Source organism: Dasypus novemcinctus, chromosome 7 (assembly GCF_030445035.2).
Source record: "Dasypus novemcinctus isolate mDasNov1 chromosome 7, mDasNov1.1.hap2, whole genome shotgun sequence".
NCBI lineage: Eukaryota > Metazoa > Chordata > Mammalia > Cingulata > Dasypodidae > Dasypus > Dasypus novemcinctus.
In genome coordinates, this window is record NC_080679.1 from 33,765,569 (window position 1) to 33,790,017 (window position 24,449).

General features: G+C 35.5%; 1 long non-coding RNA gene across 1 annotated transcript in view; it reads right to left on the bottom strand.

Moving 5' to 3' along the window:
- Nucleotides 1–8,460: 8,460 nt before the first annotated feature.
- The window catches only part of LOC131279287 (uncharacterized), a 35,480-nt gene continuing 19,491 nt past the window's right edge, over nt 8,461–24,449 (bottom strand). Inside the window, exons 2-3 of the long non-coding RNA XR_009186669.1 lie at nt 8,941–9,040; nt 8,461–8,745 (exon numbers count right to left, since the gene is read on the bottom strand). This is a non-coding gene — a long non-coding RNA (uncharacterized lncRNA). The remainder of the gene's footprint in view (nt 8,746–8,940; nt 9,041–24,449) is intronic.

The window sequence follows — 24,449 nt, forward strand, 5'->3', positions numbered from 1 at the left end:
TTTGGTGTGCTGTCCTAAAATCTGCCTTCTTGGTTGACTATAATGCACATAATCTAAGAACGATTCTTTGAGAGAAACTGCTCTCAAAATTTCTTCTCAGTATTATGGCCTGGACTTTGCCTGAAACTTGACCTTTAGGGTGGTTTGGTTTGGAATCGAGATTTGTGGTACAGCTCCCTCAGTCTTCCTCTATAACAAAGCCACTGCTAGCATACCTATGCCTGTGTGTCCATTAGAAAAAGCCTCTCCCAACAGGGAAAGGTTTACAGAAAGGCTTCCAGCAGAGATAACTCTAGCCAGAGCTGAGAGTTTGGCCCTCACGACTAGACTGGGCATTTTAACAGTGCCTGCACAACTGTAGGCTGCAGCTCTGTCCTTTCTGCAGGCCACATAGATGGAAGGGTGCATCAGACCCAGGAGTGCTGATTTATTTCACAGTTAGGATAGAATTAATCACTTTCAGAGATTCTTATCTTGTCTTCTATTTTTCAGGGCCTGTAGGTAATTTGTATTACTAATCATGTGCTGGTATTTCATTTGGCAGCAGAATTTAAATGATGCAAGAGATATATTTTGAAGATGTTCTATATATTCTTACTTTCTAACCCAAATCCAGAAAATCCTCACCTCTTTCTTAGTCCTTTTTGTAGTTCTTCTTCTTCCACCCACCTTCAGATGCTTAAAATTTAGTACTAATCCCTTTTCTCTTACCTCTTTGCATCTCTGCCTGTATAACATATCCATTCTCATGACTATAAATACTGTCAATACCTGATGATACAGAGATTTATAACTCGAATCCGGCATAAGCTCAAGACCTGTGTAGATAATTACCTTCTAAATATTTGCATGTGAATGTATCAAGAACAGCAGGTTCAAAAGTGAATAATTGACCTCTCTCTTCCAAAACTGTACTTGCCACAATATCTTGCACCCAATTGATCAAGGTTGAAATCTGGGAGACATTCTTGATTCTTTCCCTTCTTGTACCTTCTACAAATAGTCAAAGTCTAAACAGAAAAGGAGAAACCACTTCCGTTTTTTGTAGCAGAGGAAATCTAATGCAGAAAGTTGATTACACAGGTGATGGAAGAGCAGAGAAGCTAAACAGAACTGTTGAGGTAACTGTTCTAGCAGTAGAGCCAAGGGAAGGGCATGATGTTACTAGAGCCTAGATTCCAGGAACATCTGGCAGAGCTGGAACCAGAGCTAGCCAGTCTGGAATGAGCTGGAGATGTAAGTGAGATACTGCAGCTGCAAAGATGTCCTCCTTCCTTCTAATCTCTAATCACAGCTTCCTGTAGGTGGAAGCCAGCTACAGCAGGGACACTCATGTTACAACACAGAACAAATCAAAGGAGCACAAGGAATGATCTGAGGGTATAACCATCAATACAACAAAATATTCTTAAAATCTATCCACCACTTTCATCCAAGTCACCTGTATTACTCCTATACGTTTTTAACTTGTTTCCTTCTAATTCATGTTCCATATGGCAGCTATGGTAACCGTTTTCAAATGTAAATGGGGCAATATTCAAGTGTAATCCTTCAACAACCATTTAAAGCAATTTAATGACTTCTAATTGCCCTTCAAATAATAACCGATAATCTGTAGCCAACAAGGGTCTGCCTCATCTAAACCCTGTATGTTTCCAAATGTCTCCACTACTCATCTCACCAAATGCATTCCAGAAACTCTAGCAAATGTGTAGCTTCTGGAACACACTAAGTCTTTTCAGTTTTAAACCCTTAGCTGTCTTTCCTTTGTTCAGTTCTTGAATACCTAGCTTCTTCTCATCCTTCAAACTGATGCAATGCCATCACCACCTTAGATGACTTCTCAAAATAGATAACCTCAAAAGAGAACCAGCAAGATGGTGGTGGAATAAGGAACTCCTAGAGTCAGCTCCTGCTACAAGGCAGTTAGCAAACACCCAGAGCTCTCTGGAGCTCACTGAAGTACCTGTTTGGGGTTTCCAGGAGACCAGAAGAGCATCATGCAACATCCTTGAAGGAGTGGAAGGAGGAGACTGCTCATCTGCAAAGAAGGCTATTAAGTAGAGCGCTCCATGCCCTGGAGGCCGGTGCCCATCCACCTCTGGAGGCACAAGTCACCTCGGGAGCTGTTCTGCAGCTGGAATTGAAAGTTCCACTTCCCCACAAAGGGGGAGGAAGAGATGGTTGGGCATCACCTTCAGCTACTGATGAGTAAATTCAGTGGGCTAGAGTATAATCCTGAGAACAGTTAAAGTTTGAGTCTGTCCAAGTCAGAAAGAGGCTGGAAGCCGACATCTTAACTCCATTCCTGGCATGAGGGGAAGCAAGGTGGACTGAGAATCCCAATGCTGGTGGGGACTGGTTTCTTCCCATCCAGATCATATTGCAAGTCTAGCCTAGGCCCCACTGCCACCTCCAGCAGGGAGGAAGCTGCAGGGACCTGTGCCAGCCTCTCCAGGAAATTACTGGCCAAGCCGCAGAGGAAGGTGATTGTCCTTCTCTGGCAGCATGAGCTGCTCTGTGACAGGAACTGGAGGCTCCATTTCCCAGAAACAGGGGAGGAGGAGACGGTTGGCTACCGATTTCAGCTGCTGACTGGGGGACTTGGCTGGCTAAGTGAAAACCCTGGAAACAGCTGGGGTGAGAACCAGCCCAAGTCAGAAAGAGGCCAGTAGCCACCATTCGGACTCTGCCCCCAGCCTGAGGGGAAGCTGGTCTCAGAGTTTCTTTCTTGCAGATCAGCCTGCAGCCCTAGCCTGGGCTTCAGCCCCACCTCTGGCAGGGAGGAGTCTGAGGAGCCCTGCATCATGCTATACAGGTGACTGCAGGTAACTTTGGCTGGCATAGACTGAAAATCAGAAGTCTACCAGGCCAACTACAGTCATCGTGGACCTGCACTGCATATATTGCTGCCCATACCTGCAGCTCCATCCCTGTCCCAGGCAGGGGGGAAAGGGATATGAAGCTTAATCAGTCTTTCTGGGCAACTACAGTCTAAGCCTGCACTTGGATTATTCCACACAGCTGTGACTCTGTTCTAAACCCTAGCAAAGGAGAAAGTTGGAAGAAGCTTCATTGGTCCCTGGCACAATGAGGGTAGCTTGAGCCTTCACAGCTTACAGCACCAACTGCATGCTTGGCTCCTACTGCACAACGAGCAAGGGAGAAAGGATAGGAAGCCCTAAACTAAAGAGAAAAACTGCACCCAGAATAAATACTCTAGTAAGGCAGATGCGAAGACACCAACCAAAAATTACAATCCACACCAAGAAACAGGAAACTATGGCCCAGATAAAGGAAAAAGATAAGCCTCCAGATGACATAAAAGAGTTGAGATGGCTAATCATAGATGTTCAAATTAATCTCCTTAATAAATTCAATGAGATGGCTAAAGAGATTAAGCCTATTAAGAAGACATTGGATGAGCACAAAGAAGAATTTGAAAGCATAAATAGAAAAATAGCAGATCTTATGGGAATAAAAAGTGCAATAAATGAAATTTTAAAAGCATTGGAATCATATAATAGCAGATTTGAGAAGGCAGAAGAAAGGATTGGTGGGCTTGAAGAAATGGCCTCTGAAAGTGAATGTACAAAAGAACAGATGAAGAAAAGAATGGAAAAAAATTGAACATGGTCTCAGGGAACTAAATGACAGCAAAAGGTGTACAAACATATATGTCATGGGTGTCTCAGAAAAAGGGAAGGGAAAAGGGACAGAAGGAATATTTGAAGGAATAATGGTAGAAAATTTCCTGTCCCTATTGAAAGACATAGATATCCCTGTCCAAGAAGCACAATGTACTCCCCTCTGAAAAAATCCAGATAGACCAACTCCAAGACACATACTCATTAGAATGTCAAATGCCAGAGACAAAGAGAATTCTGAGAGTAGCAAGAGAAAAGCAATGCATAACATATAAGAGATATCCAATAAGATGAAGTGCTGATTTCTCACTAGAAACCATGGAGGCAAGAAGACAGTGGTCTGATATATTTAAGATACTGCAAGAGAAAAACTTCCAGCCAAGAATCTCATATCCAGCAAGACTGTCTTTCAAGAATGAGGGTGAGACTGGAGTGTTCACAGATAAACAGAAACTGAGAGACTTTCTAAGCAAGGGGCCAGATTTTCATGAAATGCTAAAGGGCATACTGGAGCCTGAGGGAGGGGACAGGAAGGAAGGGCCTGGAGGAGAGTCTAGAAATGAAGATTGCATCAGTGAAGGGGACTGGAAGTATCAGGAGAGTGGTGAGGATGGGGTGTGACAGATAAAACTCAAATAGTCAGGAATAAACTTAAACAATGATGTAAAGCACTTGTATTCAGAAAACTGCAACTCAATATTAAATCAAAAAAAGCTCTAAATAACTGGAAGAACATTCCATGCTCATGGATTAGAAGACTAAATATCATTAACATGTCAATTCTACTCAAATTGATATACAGATTTCATTTACTTCCCAATAAAAATTCCACCAGCATTAAAGAAAAAATTGAAAACATGATCATTAAATTTATTTGGAAATGTAAGAGTCCTGAAGAGTCAGAAACATCATAAAAGGAAAAGTGAACCCTCATCTCCAGAATTTAAATCATAATACATACCTATAGTGGTAAAAAACAGCATGGTACTGGCCTAAAGACAGACACAACAGACCAATGGAAACAAATTTATGGTTCAGAAACAGACCCTCACAGGTATGTTCAAGTGATTTTTGACTAGCCTGTCAAAGTCACATGGCTTGAACAGAACAATCCATTCAAGTAATAGTGCTGAAAGAATTGGATATCCATAACCAGAAGAAGGAAAGAGGACCCCTATCTCATACCTTATCCAAAAATTAACTCAAAATGGATCAAAAAACTAAAAATAAAGGCAAGAACCGTAAAACTTCTAGAAGAAATTTTTTATAAGTATCTTCAAGACCTGGTGCTAGGTGGTGAACTCTTAAAGGACATAAGAGGAGAACCAATGTTTAATGTATGTAGAAGTTTTAATTAGCTTTACAGCAAAAGTGTAGAAATGTATAGAGTGGATGGTAACAGTGAGTAACAGCTAGTTTATAAATGGGGATGTGACTGAAAATGGTAGTCTAGTGATGTAAATGCCAACTGACAGAATGCTAGAGAATAACCTAGGAACTGATTAGCACAGTAAACCAAGAAATGGATAAGAACTGTGGTTGATGGTACAGATGCAAGAGTGTCCTTTGTTAGCTAGAGCAAATGTATATCACTACTGCAGGGTGTTGGGAAAATGGAGAAGCATGGGAAAATACAGCTGGAGTGACCTATGGACTGTGGTTAGTGGTAATAATAGAATATTCCTGCATCCATGAGAAAGATGTACTTTGTTGATACTGAGGCAGTATGGAAAATGTGAGCCAAATGTACACTAGGGACATGATAACAATCAGATGATATTATTTTATCTGTAGTAAATGATACACCACATTGTGGTGTGTTGATGGAGAGGTGTTGTTTGGGAATTCTGCACATGTGCATGATTATTTTATAAGTTTACAACTTCTATCATAAAAAATATATATATTTTAAAAATAATAATAGGGTGGGATGGGGGAAAACACACCAAATGTAAGATAAAGACTATGATTAGTAGTAAGATTTTGACAATATTCTTTCATAATTTGTAACAAATGTCTCATGACAATGCAATGTGTTGGTGGAGCGCTGATGCAGGGGACCACTGTATGATGTTTTGTATGTTTGCTTTGTAAGTTCATATCTTTTCCTATACACTTAATTTATGTGTATTCATATAAATGATATAAGGACAATAATAATAGGATTGGTTGGGGGAAAATACTTTGTTTAGTAGTATTTTGACAATGCTCTTTAATCATTAGTTAAAAAGGTTTAACAACAATGCAAGTTATTCATGGTAGGGTGAGTTATGAGAGTTTTGTATGATGTTATATATGTTTATTTTGTAAGTTCACAACTATTATTATATACTTATTGTTTATATATATTTATGTATGAGTGATATACTTCAATAATTTTTTAAAAAAATACACAAGCTCATCAATTTTGAGTGCATCCCTGCCACCCTGTCCATGACCTTCAAAGTACTTTTTCAGTTTATACTTATTTATTTGGGCTTTTGTTCTCATATTCCACTGCTAAATGCAGAGGCTCTGTGAAGTAAAGGACCTAGACTGTTTTCAGTTTTGATTTCCATTATAGACCCAGAATTTTTTCACCATGCTAAAGTTGATCATTGAATAAATGAATAAGTGAATAAATCAGAAAGAATTTTGAAGGTGAACTAAATATACTAATTAAGCAAAGGGTAAAACATGAATAGAAGAAAAAAACTTACAATAGCAACTAAAATAGTCAAATTTTTAGGAATAAATTTAACCAAGGATGTAAAGGACTTATACATAGAAAACTACAAAACATTTTTAAAAGAAATCAAATAAGACCTAAATAAATGGCAGGTTATTACGTGCTCATGGATTAGAAGACTAAATATAGTCAAAATGTTGAGTCAACCCAAAGCAATTTATAGATTCAACATAATTGCAATCAAAATTTTAGCAACGTCTTTGCAGAAATGGAAATACCAATCATAATTTATATGAAAGACAAGGTGTCCCAGTAACCAAAAATATCTTTAATAAGAAGAAGAAAGTTGGAGGACTCATACTTCCTGATTTTAAAATTTCTACAAAGCTGCAGTGATCGAAACAGCATGGTACTGGTACAAGGACAGACATATAGACCAGTACAATCCAAATGAGAATTCAGAAAGAAACCCTCCCATCTATAATTATTTGATAGTGGGGGTGAGTACCAAATTGTTTTATTTGAAGGAATGGTAAAGATGAAAGAACTTGGTGGATGTTGATAAAATGTATTAGAAAACCTAAAGCCAACACACATTACTGCCATGGTGACCACAGAAGTCATCTGTGGCTCTGGAGAAGCCAGCATAAGGCTTAGCTTTCATCATCACTGTTTCCTAGAGTGTGTTTGTCAATCCCGATGGAGATGGAGATGGCATGGCAGACGGGTGAGGTGAGGCTTCAGTGGCTGCGCAGCACTGGAGAGGTGGTGGGGACTGTTTGGAGTGGCTGGCTGTGGTCGGAGAATGTTGGTTCCATTTAAGCAGTGTTGAAGCAGGTAATCACAGTGACTCTCCAGGAAGATGTCTGCTATAACCAAGTGATTTTTGACAAGGTTGCCAAATCCACTCAAGTGGGAAGAATAGCCTCTTTAACAAACAGTATAAGGAAAATGGGCTATCCATGCACAAAAAAGTGATGATGGACGGCTACCACATACCATATATAAAGATTATCTCAAAATAGATCAAAGGCCTAACTATAAGAATCAGGACTATAAAAGAAAACTCATAGAGTCAGAAACTAGAATATAGGTTAACACGGCCTGGGATGCAACTTGGGAATAGGAGCTAATTCTTAATTGATGCAGAGATTCTTTATGAGATGATAGAAAGTTTTAGTAATGTATATTGGTGATGGTAACACAACATTGTGAATGTTATTAACAGCACTGAATATATATTTGAATATGGCTAAAAGAGAAAATTTTATGAAGGATAAATAGAACAAAAATTTTTAAAAAAACATACCACTGTACAACACAAACAGTGAAACCCATTGTAAATGGTGGAGTATAGTTAATAGTACATTTTAATAAAATTCTCTAATCAATTGTAACAAAGGTAGCCACACTAATGAAAAATGTTAAAAATGGATGTAGCCCCATAGTAAGTGTATTTTATGCATACATCTACTTTAATTTAAAAAATTTTGTACAGAACATCTATTTAGGTTGATTGTAAAGTTTTGGGAAATGGATTGTATTGATAGTAGCACAACAATGTGATTGTAATTAAAGCATTGAAATATATACGTGAGTATGGCGAAAAGAGAAAAATTTAGGTCATGTGTATGTTACTAGAGTAAAAATTGAAAGATAAAACATAGGACCATACAACACAGTGAATCTTATTGTGGATGATGGACTTAATAGTTTATAGTATAATTATAAAATTGTTCTTTCATGAATTATAACAAATGTACCATAGTAATCCAAGGTGTTAATAATAGGGTGACTTATGGAGCAAAAATATACCCAGATGTAAATAATGGACTATAGTTAACAGTACAATTATAATATTTTCATCAATTGTATAACAGGTACCACACTAATGCAAAATGTTAATAATAGGGAATAATAATAATAATAATATGGGGCTGCTATATTTTGCATGTTTTTTTCTGTAAACTTATAACTTCTCTAATTTAAAAAATTAAAAAGAAAGAAATATCTGCATAGATGTCTGTTATTTTTTGTTTTGGTAGTTAATCATCATTTATAGAACATGGAGATTATAGACCTAAAGATATTAATTAAGTATATCATAAGTTCTTAATATTCAAGGAAAAGTTTCCTATTGTGCTATAAAAATGCCGTCATCACATACACATTTATTGCTGTAATGAATCACTGTCCTTTAATTTCCTATAGAGCAGTGTCTTTGAAGTTTGTTAAACTGCAGATCTGATTCAGTAAGTCTGGGGTGGGATCTGAGATTCTGTATTTTTAACAACTTTCCAGGCTTGGAAGGTCCCAGGCTGCTGGTCCATGTACCACATTTTGAGTAACAAGAGAACAATCAGGTTGATAAATTGGATTTGCTTGGATGTTTTCCATTGTCCACACATTTTACCTTCTCTGTATTCTGACCTGAAAGTAGAAAGAAACCACAAAATCAATAAGATGCAATGTTCAATTAAGCTAATCAATCTCTTGGCCACATTTTTTCCATCTGAAATCATGATCTCAACTTCTATTTACTTTATAATCAGATATTCTAACAGATATTGTAGTTCAAAATTTCATCATTAAAGCATTAACTAACTTATATATTAGGGGACTTACAATTGATGTACAAATCAGTAATGGTAACCCTCCTTTGTATTGTGCTTTACAACTTGAAGAACTTCCAGAATCATTGTGATGATTGATCCTCACAGCATCCCTATGATATAGTCAAAGCAAAAGTCATTAATCTTATATTGTAGAAGAGGAAGTTGACGTAGAGAAACATTAATAATTAGCAATATTTCCAACTGAAAAGCTGATATTTTAGCCAACTCTCAGATACTTACATATATTTCTATTAATTTATTTAAATTTAATTATTTAATTTTCTCTCTATTAAAAAGGCAGGGTATATATTTGAACCTATAATTAGCACTATACTAGTTAAATATATATCCCAGAGACTTAACTCTTCTGTCTGTGCATATGCTGGTTGAGCCCTGAATCTCAGCAGAGTTGCAGCCAACACCTACTCTCAAATTCCTTGTACTAAGTCAGAACAACTAACAAAAGGATGGTGATGAATAATGCCCATCCCAAAAAACAGAGAGTATCTACAACTGCAAGCAAGACAGTTCCATCCATCTGCCCCAGAAATATAAGCCCCATCTCAGTAAAAAACAGAGTGGGTATCACCATCCCAAAATTCTCAAGATTGGGGAATGAACAATGGACAAATTAGACTTATTATTCTATTTTTAATCTATTAAAGACTTATTATTCTAGCAGTGGAAGAACTTGTATCATTGATGTAAAGCCAGTTGCCACGGGAGGTTCTGAGGGAAGAGAAAAGGAAGAATAGGTATAACACAGGGGCATTTTTGGGACATTGGAATTGTCTTGCACGACATTGCAATGATGGATACAGGTCATTATACATTTTGTCAAAACCTATAAAACTGCGCAGGATACAGTATAAACTATAAGGTAAACTATAGTCCATGGTTAGTAGCAATGCTTCAATGGGTTCATTGATTGCAAAAAATTTACCACAATAATGACAGATGCTAATGTGGGAAAGTGCAGGAGGGGGTAGGATACATATGAGGATCCCCTATAGTTTTTTATGTAATAAATATGTAATCTAAAGCTTCTTTAAAAATAAAAAATATTATTAAAAAAGAAGATGTTAGTATAGGCAAAAAAAAATTATGCTAAGTGAAAGAAAACAAACACAGAGTACTATATATCATAGGATTCCATTTACATAAAATGTAAATATAAATCAATTTATAAAGATGGAATTAGATTAGTGGTTATGTAGGACTGAGAAAGGACAGAGTGATTGAGAGATGACTGCTAAGGGGTGTGGAGTTTTTCCTTTTGGAGTGATGAAATTGTTCTAAAATTTTTTTGTGATGAATACATAGCACTGTGATTAAACTAATAGGAATTGACTGTACACTTTGGATAGATTGTACAGTATGTGAATATATCTCAATAAAACTGCCTTACAAAAAGGAGTGGGGTAGGGAGGTGGGGGGTATATGGGGACCTCATATTTTTTGAATATAGCATTAAAAAGAAAGAAAGAATATGGGAAGCATCAAATAAAGAAAAAAAGGTAGAGTATAATTAATTATCATTTTTAACACTTATATTGGAAGGACCTTTATGATAATTAAAAATATATGGTGTGACATAACACACAAGTCACTCAATTAATGGATCTACTGTTGTTAATATTCCCATCTTAACTGCCTCATTTGGGAACAACAAATTTGCATACCAATACAATCAATTGATAAGGGACAAAATGAGGGCAAGAGAGACTTTATATGAGAGGTACTTCATCATTTATGAAGATATGAATACCAGTACATAGTTTTAATCTAACAAATCAACAGAACACATCCTTGTATATTATCTTTAATTCGGTTTAACAGTTTAAGAAATAATAGGTCAAACAGATGACTTGCCCAAGGTCATATTCTTTACAACTGGCAGGGTTAAGACTCAAGATAATGATTTTTTAATTTATGCATGTGCTGTTTCTATTGTGCTTCACTGATTCTTAATATCAATGTTTCCACTGATATAAAACATAACCAAAGTATATACACCAAACTAAAAAGTACATATCCTTAAGTTATATGTTTTGAGGGCTCATTATTAATCAAATACTATCTGTGGGTACCATGGATTTTTTTCATAATTATGTATTTAATTTATTAAATTTCTTATAACATCATACATTACCCACAATCAAACCTTACTAGTTACTACAATAACTATCTGAATTTGCCTTTAAAGATTTCATCTTAATCATAAACTAAAAAAAGAAATAGCAATATGTATTATAGCATAAACTCAGAAACAGAAAATTGATAAATTTTAAGACATACACTGACGTGAGGGTCATCTGCCACCTAGGGAAAAAAACAAACCAAACAATGGGATGAACATTTCTGGAGAATGACAGAACATCTCCAAACACCACAACCAGATTAGTTCAAGGTCATATTAAGTCTAGAAACTTTCTACTGAGTCAAAAATACTATAATCTTTAGTCATCACAGGGAGGAAAAAGACCTGTTTTTAAATTTTTAATCAACACTTAAGAGAAGACAGGCTAAATATTTCTTTTCAATAAGCTCTAAGTCAAAAACAAAGGAACCTTTAAAATAGGCCAAGAAGATTCATGAAAAACATAGTGTGAAATAAGAACCATCAAGGGAGAAAGAGGCATGTGAGGTGTATACATCAAATTCATATGTTATATTTAATTTCATTTGAGAGTATTTATAGAGAAAGGCATGATGACTCTTAATATTATCACAAAATGCAGATTTTCAACATTTTGTCCAGTTGAGTACAGTTCTAATAAATAGCCAGAATTTATAGAATCTGCTATCTTCTTGATGCATCTATCTGAAGTAAGGCCTGGAGTTGGAAAGAAAGGAAACGACAAACAAGCCCACAAATTATTATGATTATATTTTCCAAAACACTTTTTGGAACTGCTCCATGAATTAAGTTAATAAATATCCCATTTATTTCCTTGCTTTAATCCATTTAAAGCCATTGAAGAAATATACTTTATGTGTTTACAGGATAAATAAAAATTAGCAAGGCACTATGCTGATCTCCGAAGGCACTCACATTTTAAGACGGGTGTTGAACTCTACAGCAATTACCTAAAAATCTAGATAATGGTATCATGATAGAGGTATATATAAAATATACTGTAATAAGCCAGGAGGTAGCGTGGAGAAAGGGCATGGGAGAAAAGCCAAACACAGAAGGATCAAATAGCATGAATACAATTAAGCAGATACACTTTTCAAGTGCTGGACTTCTTATCTCTGTCTTACCTATTGGATCACAGACTCTTTTTCAGAAAGGCTCAAATCACATCACCCAGTGATACAACCTGAATCTGGATAGAGGTTGGAGTGTTTCTTGGAACACCAACCCAGAATGAAATCGGATCATATGGTCAGTGAATGCTCAATCCAGGGCTTTTGTTGATAATGACATCTCTAATGGCTTATTTACACTTTAGATGTTTATAATTATAGATTACTAGCAATCAAATAATGATTATGTGAATGTTCACAATAATTTACAGGAAAGAGAGCATACAAATAAGAAACAGAAAGAAGAGGATCGTGTTAATCATATGAAATGACCTAGAAAATAGAGCAGAAAAGCATCGGTGTCATGAGAGGCATGATGCAAGGTAACGTGCTAGCTTCTGTGCAAGCATTTTCATTAAAACATGCCAGGTCTGGAAAATAGTGAGGAAATTGTTATTTTTAGGGTGCAGAGTTCATTTCTCAGATCCCAGAAAATGGTGTGAATGCCGCAGACTTCATTGGAAAAAAATCCATTACTTTAAACAGAAAGTAAATTATAAGAAGAGTAGGAGTAAAAGCCTTTCATATTCAAGAGAAGGAAATGAAAAGGAAGGAAAGGAAGTAATTCCCATTTCCCCTGGCTTAACGGTATTTTTTCTATGGATTATAATGCAGACATGAGAAATAGTAGAGATTCTCCACAGTTTTCTTTCAGGATGAAAATCGTAATATATCACTTAGGAAAGAAATTTAGGGAATGTTATTTAAAAATCCTTCACTAAATCCAGAAAAAAGGTCTCTAATAAGAGTTTGAAAATGAGAAAAAATTTAAAGAAAAAACAGAATATTAATTCAAGGAGATAGTAATCTTGAATTTTTATGATGTTTTATAATCTGCAAAATATAAAATACATATAACATTATTTGAGGCAGAGTGAGCAGTTATTAGAACCTTATTTCACAAAAGAAGGATGAGAGAAATTTATATTTATTGAATGTCTTCTCTTTCATAATACTTTGAAAACAAGTAAAATAGCTCAACAAAAACAAACAAACAAAAAACATGGGTGAAGACATCACCTTAATTGAGGGTCCTGGCTTCCAAAGAAAAAAGAAGTCTATTGAGGTGAGACTAACATTTGGTGGTGTGTTTTTTTCTCTGTCATGGCAGCTGCTATTTTGTAACTGGCATAAGCCCAAGAGGCTAAAAAGTTGAGCAGAGACCTTTGGCTAAAAACCTGGGAACCTGAGCAAAACTTTCGGCAATCTCAAGGAGATTTGAAGACAAAAAAGGGAGCTTAGGACTTCCAAAAAATCCCATATTAGAGGCCAAAAGACTGAACAGAAGAGAAGTACAATGAAGTAAGCCAAACATTCTGCAGTTAGTCTCCCCTTGAATCATCTCACAATTTGTATACAGCATATAATAAGAAACTTAGAAGCTGAACACACAGGGATTGCTGAGAGCCTAGAAAGACAAGAAGAAGCTTACACAGTCTCACAAACAGCCTGGGGCACAAAATTTGAAGCCCAGGTATCCACCAAGGAAGAGCATCCCTGAAATATACTCCAGACTTTGAATTAGAATTCTGAAAGGAAGAGAACATCAATCAGGACTTCAATTCATTTGTACAATTTTCACAAACAATGCTGGTCATTCCAAAAAATTTCTAGGAGTGCTGGGAGACAGACACATAAGACCAAAACCAAATGAAAAGGAAATGGAACTAGTGATTCAGATATGGAGTTATCTGACCTGGACTTTAAAATAACAATGGTTAATAATTTCAATAAAATATATAAGAAGGAGTATTTCACCAGAGAGTAGGAATCTATAAAAGTTATCAAATGGAAATTTGAGAATAGAAAAAGATATATATATGTACATATATATATATATCAGACGTTATGAATTCAATAGATGAGTTAAACAGCAGGTTACATTCAGCACAAATGATCACTGAGTCACTGCAGAATATACTGCAGATTACACATTCTTTTCAAGAGACTTGGGAGCATTAAAAAATGACCATATGTTGGGCCTTAAAGCAGGATTAAACAGAGTATGCTTTCTGACAGCTGTGAAATTAAACTAGAAATAAATAACAAAAAGAAAAAGAAAAAATCTCAAATTCTTTGGAAAGTAAGGAATAAAATTCTAAATAAAGATCAAACAAGACATTACAATGGAAATTATAAAATGTCTTAATGGATGATGATTATACAACCTACCAAAACCTGTGGGACTAAACTAAAGGATTGCTTAGTGGGAAATTTGGGACTTTAAAAAATATATTAGTGAATTGTGGGAAGATGGTGTTGGTCTAGGCAGGCAGGACTCAACTCTCTTACAAAAACAATGGAGAAAGAACCAAAAGACCTGCTTTGGGGGTCAGCAGACCAAGACAGTGCTATACAACTCCCAGAAGGGTGAGTTACAGAGTGATGAAAAAACAGAAGCAACAAACATGAGTTAACAACCCCCTCTTGGCAGCTAGGAAGGGCTCCCCTCCCCTCCCCCCAAGATATTAAACTGGGGTAAAACCCTTGGCTCACTGCAGCTGACTAAGAAAGAAGCATACATCTTTCTCCCCGTCAGCTGTAACAAGAGAAAGGGAGAGGGAGTCAAGGGGCTTTTCTTCAGTGAATTCGGCCAGCAGAATCCACTTTGAATCTTGGCTTTGGCCAGACCGAAACACAGGAAAATGGAGAGTTCCTCTCCATAGAAAGCTGTGCCAATGAGCACCATCTGCTGGCCAGTCTGGAAATTGCATGGGCAAAAATTGCTTTCAGTTCTCTCTGTATCCTAACTTGTGGAAGAAAATCTTTGCCCCATCAGTGAGTCCCTGGCTTAATTTTGATAACTTAATCTGGACAATTTTAAAGATTTAGAATAAGTTGAGCAAAATATCAAAGAAAAGCTGTAAAAAAAAATAGACAAGAAAGAGTAATTGGCCATCAGAGTAAAATCACCAATATATTCAGATGCTTAGACATCAGCAAAAAATTTACAAGGAAACAGGAAGAGAACAAACAAAAACTGAACAACCAAATATCCTGAAGAGATACAGGATTTAAGGTAATTAATCAGTGATAATCACACAACTCTCCCAAGTTAATTCAAGGAATTGAAAGAAAATATAACTAAAGAGATAAAGGATATTAAGAGGATACTGGGTGAGCATAAAGAGCAATTTCAAAGACTGCAAGGAAAAGTAACAGAGCTTATGAGAATAAAAGACATGATAAATGAGATTAAAAATACATTAGAGGCACAAAAGAGCAGATTTGAACTACTCAAAGATAGAATTAGTGATTTTGAAGACAGAATATCTGAACTGGAAAAGATAGGATAACAGAAAGAGAAGAGAATGGAAAAAGTGGAACAATGTCTCAGGGAATTTAATGACAATGTGAAACACACAAATATTTGCATTATTGATGTCTAAGAAGGAGAAAAGAATAGAAAGGGGGCAGAAAGAATATTTGAAGAAATAATGACTAAACTTTCAACCCTTATTAAAGACATAAACATCACTATCCAAGAAGAACAACACAGATGAAACAGAATAAACTGAAATAGACCTACCCCAAATGCATACTCTTCAGAATGACAAATATGAGAGATAAAGAGAGAATTCTGAAAGCAGCAGGAGAAAAGCAAAGTATCAAGGGATACTTCAATACCTCAATACCTCAATAAGATTAATTACTGACTCTCATCAGAAAACACAAAGGTGAGAAGAAAGTGGTATGATGTATTTAAAGTACTGAAAAAGAAAAACTGCCAGCCAAGAATTCTTTATCCATCAAAACTGTCCTTCAAGAACTTCCAGGAAGATGAGAATCTAGAAAGACATGAGACTCTCTTCTCTTCCAGGAAAATAGCTAGAGGACAAACTGAAATAGCCTGGGAAAAGATATAGTGTTTAGGACACCAGGTGAAGACTTGACACTGCCCAGAAGGGAGAGGGATAAAGAAGGGGAATCATGATGATGGCAAAACTGAGTTGAAACCAGTGCCTTCTACTGCTGGCACCATCCCCCACAATAAAGGCATTTTAGAATTTTCAGTCTTTTGGTCTAGCTACAGATAAAGGGGACCCCAGAGAAATCTACCACTCCAGGAAAGGGAAGAAGAGGGACAGCCTAAGGCTAACTCAGCTTCCGGTCACTAATTTGGTCTTCTGTGTCCCACCAGCTCTTCCAGGCTGGGTGGGGCCATGCCATTGTTTGCCTTGGGAGCCCACAAAGGCTTAAAGAGACATGACTCTCCCAAACCCTTTCTCTACTAACTGAGACTGATTGTTGAAGGTGCAGAGCAGAGTGGATTTCCTACCAGGGAAAAGGGAGGGAGCTGTCAGAGAAGATTGGGGAACTCTCTCTGAGAAAGTTTGAATTACAAGGCTCTTAGCTTCCAGGCAGGACCCTCTATCACACTGATCCCAGTCAGTGTTGCAGCAAACACACTCTGACCAGGCATTGAACTGAGAGGGCTGCCAAAGAGCACTATCTGCTGGCAGACCAAGGAAATACACATGAGAAAATTAAAAATAAAGGCTTTTTCTGGCCTTTATAGCCTCCTTCCCAAGGCCCTAGGAAAGGGTCTGCAACCAATTACTGGGTCCTGAGCCTAGTTTTGAGCAATTAACAGGGACAATCCTAACAATCCAGATTGAACGAAGAATCAAAGAGCAGAAGTAACACCACAGCTTCCCACCAATAAATCCCTATGAAAGAGAAAGAAATTGAGCATCTGAGTAAGCCACCATCCTAATCAGATGCCTAAACATCAGCAAAAAATTATGAGCCATACTAAGAAAATGGAAAACATCGCCCAAGAAAAGGAATATATCAAAGTCCCAGAAGAGATGCAGGAATTGAGAGAAACAATTAACAAGATATACATAAATTTCCAAAATCAAATTAACGAGTTGAAAGACAATATGGCTAAAGAGATAAATGACATCAAGAAGATATTGAAATAGCCCAAAGAAGAATTTGAAATCCTGAATAAAAAATTAGCAGAGCTCATGGGAATGAAAGACAAAATAGGTGAGATTAAAAACACATTAGAGGCATACAACAGAGACTCAAAATGACAGAAGAAAGAATAAGTGATACCAAAGACAGAACAGCTGAAATTGAAAAGAAAAGAATAGAAAAAATTGAGCAGGGACTCAGGGAGTTGAATGACAACAGGAAACAAAACAACATACATGTCATGGGAGTTCAAGAAGGAGAAGAGAAGGGAAAGGGGGCAGAAAAAGTTTTTAAGGAAATAATAGCTAAAAGTGTCCCAACTCTCACAGAAGAACTCTTACATGTCAAAGAAGCACACTGTACCCCAATCAAAATACATCCAAATAGACCTACTCTAAGACACATACTATGCAGCATGTCAAATGTCAAAGTTGAAGATTAAATTATGAGAGCAACAAGGTAGAAACAAATCATCACATACAAGGAATGCCCAGTAAGATCTAGCATGGATTTCTCATTAGAAACCATGGAGGCAAGAAGAAGAGGTATGATACAATTAGGATATTGAAAGAGAAAAACTGCCAGAATTCTTTATCCAGCAAAATTGTCCTTCACATATGAAAGGAAGTATAAAATATTCACACACACACACACACAAATGGAAATTAAAAGAGTTCACAAAAAAGAATCTACCTTTGCAGAAAATATTAAAGGAAGCCTTAAATCCTGAAAGAAAAGGACAGGAGAGAGAGGCTTGGAGGAGAGGATAAGAAAAAGAATAGCAGAAAGGATAATCAAAAGAGTAAAAAGATAGACAAAAATATGATATGACATATGAAAACCAAAGAATAAAATGGTGGAAATAAGTAATGCATTTATAGTAATATCATTGAATATGAATGGATTAAACTCCCAAATCAAAAGATATAGACTGACAGAGTGGATAAGAATCATGAACCATCTATATGCTGCTTACAAGAGACTCACCTTAGACCCATGGATACAAACCAGCTCAAAGTGAAAGGTTGGAAAAAGATACTCCACACAAATTGTAACCAAAAAGGAGCAGGGATAGCTATTCTAATATCAGACAACACAGACCTTAAATGCAAAAATGTTATGAAATACACAAGGCCATTATATATTAATAAAAGGGACAATCCACCAGGAAGATATAACAGTCATAAATACCTAACAAGGTTGCCCCAAAATACATGAGACAAACTCTGGTAAAACTAAGGGGAGAAATAGAGATCTCTACAATAATCATTGGAGACTTCAAAACACTACTCACATCATTAGATATAACAACTAAACAGAAGATCAACAAGGAAACAGAACTTGAACTATGTGATAAATGAGTTAGACCTAACAGACATATACAGAAGGCTTCATCCAAACCCAGTGGGTTATACATTTTTCTCAAGTGCCCATGGATGTTTCTCTAGGATAGACCACATGTTAGGGCATAATGTAGCTCTCAATAAATATAAAAAGATTGAAATTATACAAAGAACCTTCTCATATTATCATGCAATGAAACTGGAAATCAATAATAGACAGAAAAAGGTAAATTTGCAAATATATGGAAGCTAAACAACACATTCCTAAGTATCAGTGGGTCAGAGAAGAAATTACACATGAAAATCAGTAAATATATTGAGATAAATGAAAATGAGAGCACAACTTATCAAAACTTATGAGATACAGTGAAGGCAGTCTTTAGATGGAAATGTATAGCCTTAAATACCTATATTTAAAAAGAAAAAAGAGCTAGACCCAAAGATTTAACTGAACTGGAGAAAACAGAAAAAGAATAGCAAACCAATCCCAAAGCAAACAAACAAAAAGAATAGAAAAAAAAAAAGAAATAATAAAGATTACAACAGAAATAAATGAAATTGAGAACAAAACTACAATAAAGAAAATCAACAAACCCAAAAGTTTGTTCTTTGAGAAGATCAATAAAATTGACAAAAACCTAGCTAGACTAACAAAGATATAAAGAGAGAAGATGCAAATCAATACAATCAGAAATGAAAGGGGGGAAGTTACTACTGACCTTACAGAAATAAAAAGGATCTTAAGAAGATATTATGAGAAACTGTATGGCAATAAACTAGACAACCTAGATGAAATGGACAAATTCCTAGAAATGCACAATCTACACTGATGCTACAAGAAATACAAGAACTTAACAAACAATCACATTTAAAGAGATTCAATCCATCAGCAAAAGTCTCCCAACAAAAAAAGGTCCAGGACCAGATGGCTTCATAGGTGACACTATATTTAAAGAAAATTAATGGCTAATTTCTAATGAACATAAATGCAAAAATTCTCAACAAAATACTTGCCAAAATAATTCAGTATCATATCAAAAGACTTATACATCACATTCAAGCAAGATTTATTCCTGGTATGCAAGACTGGTGCAACATAAGAAAATCAATCAACATAATACACCACATAAACAAATTGAAGGAAAAAATAAAAACACATGAGCACCTCAATCATCACAGAAAATGCATTCAGCAAAATCCAGCATCATTTCTTGATAAAACACACTTCAAAAGATAGGAATAGAAGGAAAAGTCCTCAATGAGATAAAAGGCATATATGAAAAACCAACAGCCAACATCGTACTCAGTGGGGAAAGGTTGAAAGTTTTCCCTCTAAGATCAGGAACAAGACAGGGATGCCCACTGTCACCATTGTTATTCAACATTGTACTATAAGTTCTAATTGGAGCAATTAGACAAGATAAATAAATAAATAAAGGCATCCAAATAGGAAAAGAGGAAGCAAAATTCTCAATATTTGCAGATGACATGATCTTATATTTAGAAAATTCTGAAATGTCTACAGCAAAGCTACTTAGGCTAATAAATGAGTTCAACAAAGTGGCAGGATACAAGATCAACATGGAAAAATCAGTAACGGTTTCTTACACTAGTACTAAACAATCTGAGGAGGAAATCAGGAAAAAAAAATTCCATTTACAATCCCAACAAAAAAGACTCAAATACCTAGGAATCAATTTAACCGAAGAAGTACAGGACCAATATGCAAAAAGTACGTAACAATGCTAAAAGAAATCAATGAAGACATAAACAAATGGAAAGACATTCCATGTTCATGAATTGGAAGACTAAATATTGTGAAGATATCAATCCTATCCAAACTGATTTTTAGATTCAATGCAATACCAATCAAAATTCTAATAACCTACTTTACAGAAATAGAAAAGATAATTACCAAATTCATTTGGAAGAGACAGTGCACCTGAATAGCCAAAAGCATTCTAAAAAAGAAGAGCAACATGAGAGAAATTTTGCTGCCTGACCTGGAAACATATTACAAAGCTGTGGTGGTCAAAACAGCATGGTACTGGCATAAAGATAGACACATGGGCCAGTGGAATAGAACTGATAGTCCAGAAATAAACCCTCACCTCTATGGTCACCTGGTTTTCAACAAACCTACCAAGTCCATGTTAACAGGACAAAACTGTCTCTTCGACAAATGCTGCTGGGAGAACTGGATATCCACAATCAAAAGATTGCTATACAAGAATCAACTCAAAATGGACCAAAGACCTAAATATAAAAGCAAGGACCATAAAACTACTAGAGGAAAATGTAGGGAAACATCTTAAGACCTTGTGGTAAGTGGTGGTTTCTTGGACCTTACATCCAAAGCATATGCAAAAAAAGAAAACATAGATAAATGGGATCTCCTCAAAATTAAACACTTTTGCACCTCACAGAACTTTGTAAAAAGGATGAAAAGGCAGCTGACTCAATGGAAGAAAATATATTAAAATCACATATCCAATAAGGGTTTAATATCCATGATATATAAAGAGATGTTGCAACTCAACAATAAAAAGACAAACAATCTAATTAATGAACAAAAGAGTTAAACAGATATTTGTCCAAAGAAGAAATACAAATGGCAAAAAAATACACATGAAAAAATGTTCAACATCAATTATGATTAGGGAAATGCAAATTAAAACTACAGTGAGATATCATTTCACACCTATCAGAATGACCACTCTTAAAAAGACAGAGAACTACAAGTGTTGGAGAGAATGTGGAGAGATAGGAACACTTATTTCCTGTTGGTGGGAATGCAGAATGGTACAGTCAATGTGGAGGACTGTTTGGCACTTCCTAAAAAAGCTAAAAATAGATTTGCAACATGACCCTGAAATACTAGGTATATACCCAGAAGAATGAGAGCAGGGACATGAATAGACATCTGCATACCTATGTTCATAGCAGCATTATTCACGATTGACAAAAGCTGAAAACAACCCAGGTGCTCATAATCAATGAATGCATAAACAAATTGTAGTGTATTCACACGATGGAATATTATGCAGCAGTAAGAAGAAATGAAGTCGTAAAGCATATGAAAACATGGATGAACCTGGAGAACGTTGTGTTGAGTGAAGCAAGTCAGACACAAAAGGACAAGTACTCTATGATTGTGTTACTCTGAACTAAATATATTGTGTAATATATTGTATGATTACATTTATATAAAATGTAAATATAAGTGAATTTATAAAGATGAAATTTGATTAGTGGTTATGTAGGGCTAGCAAAGGCATGCTGGGGGTTTGCAGTTTTTCTTTTTTGGAGTAATGAAATAATTCTAAAATTTTTTGTGATGATGAATGCATAACATTCCGATTATATTAAAAACCATTGATTATTCACATTAGATAAATCATAGGATATTTGAATGTATCTCAGTAAAACTGCTTAATAAATAAATGTGCAAGAATAGCCAGAAAAAAAGCTATGTACAGCAGGAGAAACAGAGATAGAGAGGTGAAGAATTTTCTTGTTTGTTTATTTGTTTATTCATTATTATTATTATGAAAATAATGAAAATGCTCTACTAATGATGGAAGTGATGAATGCATAATTGTGTGATTAAACCAAATACCATTGATTGTACACTTTGGATGAATTGCATCCCTTATTAACATGTATCGATAAAATTGACTTGTTAAAAGAAAAACTGTCCTTCAAAAATGAAAGAGACTTCAACTTTTCACAGACAAACAAAAACTGATAGAATATGTTACCAAAAACCAGAATTACAAGAGACACTAAAGGGAGTTTTGACACCTGAATGGAAAACACAAGGCCAGAGACATGGAGAAGAGTGTAGAAATGAAGATATTACAAAGGGTAAATTAAAGGGTAAAAAGACAGACAATAGTAAGATGTGATAATAGAAAGCCAATGGACAAAATGTATGAAGTAAGTAATGCCTTTATAGTAATAACATTGAATTAATGGCTTGAACTCCCCAATCAAAAGACATAGACAGATAGAATGGTTGAAAAAATATAAGCCATCTATATCTGTGTACAAGAGACCCGCCTCAGATGTAAGGACAAACCAGGTTAAAAGTGAAAGGTTGGAAAAAGATATTCCATAAAAATAGTAACCAAAAATGAGCTAGAGTATTGATACTAATACCAGACAAAATATATTTTACCTGAAAAACTGTTATAAGGGATGAAGAAGGCCATTATATATTATGAAAGGGGTATTTCACCAAGAAGAACTAACTATACGAAATATTTATGCATCTAACCTCAGGCCCCAAGATACATGAGGCACACACTGGCAAAGATGAAGGGAGAAATAGATGCCTCTACAATTATCGCTGGAGCCTTCAATACACCACTCTCAGTGTTGGATAGAAATCTGGATAGAGGATAAATAATGAAACAAAGAGCTTGATAATATGATAAAGAACTAGACTTAACAGCCATCTATAGAGCATTCCCAAAACATCAGGATATACATTTTTTCAAGTGCTCATGGATCCTTCTCCAAGATAGACCATTTATGTTGGGTCATAAGAGAATTCTCAATAAATTTAAATATTGAATTATACAAAACACTTTCTCTGATCATAACAGAAGGAACCTGGAAATCAACAATGAATGGAAAAAGGGAAAATTCATAAATACATGGAAATTAAACAACACACTTAAATAAGCAATGGGTCAAAGAAGAAATTGCAAGAGAACTCAGCAAATATCTTGAGACATGAAAATGAGACCACAATATATCAAAACCTATGGGACACTGCAAAGTCAATGCCGCAAGAAAATTTATAGTCCTCACTGCTTACATTAAAAAAAGAAGAAAGAGCTAAAATTGAAGATCAAACTGCACACCTGGAGGATCTAGAAAAAAGAACAGCAAAATAATTCTAAATCAAGTTGAAGGAAAGACAGTATAAAACAGAGGGGCAATAAATGAAAATGAGGAAAAAAAAGAAAGAAAAGAAGAAAATCAACAAAACTAAAGGTTGGTTTTTGGAAAGATCAACAAAATCGACAAAACCTTAGCTAAACTGACAAAGGAAAAAAAAGAGAGAAGACACAGAAAGAACCAGAAATGAGAAGAGTGGGGACATTTCAAATGACCACACAGAAATAAGAGAAATCATAAGATGACACCATAAACATTTGTATACCAAAAAAAAAAAAAACTAAACTAAAAAATGTAGACAAGATGGACAAATTCCTAGAAAAACACGAACCACCTACGCAGACCCTAGAAGAAATAAGACCACAAATAAACCAATCACTAGTGAAGAGATTGAAACAGTCATTAAAAACCTCCCAAAGATTAAAAAAAACAGAGAACAGATATCTTCACAGGTGAATCCTACCAGTCATTCAAAGACAATCTAATACCAATCTTCCTCAAGCTGTTCCAAATAAATTGAACAGAAAAGAACACTACCAATCTCATTGTATGAAAGAAACATCACCCTAACACCAAAATCAGATAAAGATACTACAAAAAGAAGAAAATTAGTGACCAATATTTCTAATGAATGTAGATGCAAAAATCCTCAACAAAATACTTGCAAACGGACTTCAAAAACACATTAAAAGAATTATATACCAAGATCGAGTGGGTTTTATCCCAGGTATGCAAGGGTGATTCAACACACAAAAAAATCAATTTTGTAACAAACCACACTGATAGACTGAAGAAGAAAAAACACATAATCCTCTGGATTGATGCGGAAAAGGCACTTGACAAAATACAGCACCTTTTCTTGATTAAAAAAAAAAAAAAAACACTCCAAAAGATAGGAAAAGAAAGAAGCTTTCTCAATATGGTAAAGTATATATGTATGAAAAACCTGCAGCTAACATTGTACTCAACAGTGAAATCCTCAAAGCTTTCCTGCTGAAATCAGGAATAAGACAAGGATACCCACTGTCACCAT